The following is a 1,374-nucleotide window of genomic DNA, read 5'->3' as shown; positions in this document are numbered from 1 at the left end:
AAAGATGGCATGACAAAAGGATACAAAAATATGAGTTTAATGTGGGTGATTATGTATTGTTATATAACTCTCGTTTAAGATTTTTTGCAGGAAAACTCCTCTCTAAATGGGAAGGACCTTAAGTTATCAAGGAGGTCTATCGTTCCGGTGCTATAAAAATCAACAACTTCGAAGGCACAAATCCGAGGGTGGTGAATGGTCAAAGAATCAAACATTATATCTCAGGTAATCATATAAATGTTGAAACTAATGTTATTGAAACCGTAACCCCGAAGAAGTATATAAGGACATCTTCCAGAACGTTTCAGCCTCCGAAAAGGAATAGGTATGTGGTACGGTAAGTAAACCGACTCCAAAACAGTTCTAATAGCAATTTTTCTCCGTTTTGAAATATTTAAGAAAATAAGAAAATATATAAGAAGCAGTCCGGAAAGGACACGAGGAATCCACGAGGGTGGAGGGCACGCCCTACCCCCTGGGCGCGCCCCTTGCCTCGTGGGCACCTCGTGTGCCCTCCGGACTCTGTTTTCTTGCACGATACTTCTTTTGGTCGGTAAAAATTCATTATACACTCTTACTTATTGAAAAGACTATGATAGATCCCCTATACTTGTGGGTCATCAAGTGGCTGTTTAGATGTCAAAAAAAGGTTGGATGTCAATCCGTGAACTCTGTCGCCGTTGGATTTGGACCTAGAAAAGAAGAGAAACTGTTGACGCGGTATTTCAAGACTTTCATTCATAACCTTCTCTTCTGAGAAACATACGCAATAGGGGAGCACACATGTTGTGAATAGACTCGCAGAAAACAAAACACAATGCCATAAGATGCTGACGTCACGGAAGAAAATAACCAACCAGTGCCGTCTCCAACCCACCCGCCGCTGGCTGATAAGATAACTAGATGGATCATACGGACATCGCCGACGACACATCACAATTCATCCCGGATCAACCTACTTCGCCCCGACAAGACACCATGCTACACAGATTTTCAAGGTGGTACAACGAACATCCTTGCTCTGCTCAAGCCGCACAACACGTCGGCACACCAAGGCGCTGTCGTTCGATGTCCACGATTAGGGCATCTCCAACACGGATGTCTGAACCTTTCCTATATGTTTGGATCGGACTATCCGAATACTTTTAGGCTTTCAATGCCATCATCATTTTATGCCACACCTATCTGGACGTTTGAAATCCCTAAGTTTGGCTCAAAATAGGGAGGCGGCCTAGGAAAGTCTGGACGATCGTCACTTGGACTCTGATGTCCTAGACCCACTGAAAACCCAGCCGACGCCCACATTTTCGACACAAATGCATGGAGGCTTGCCGTCCTCCTGCCTACCCGCATTCATGCATTGTTGGCCGGCAC

Source organism: Triticum aestivum, chromosome 1A (assembly GCF_018294505.1).
Source record: "Triticum aestivum cultivar Chinese Spring chromosome 1A, IWGSC CS RefSeq v2.1, whole genome shotgun sequence".
Classification (NCBI taxonomy): Eukaryota; Viridiplantae; Streptophyta; class Magnoliopsida; order Poales; family Poaceae; genus Triticum; species Triticum aestivum.
Note: the sequence above shows the minus strand (reverse complement) of the source record.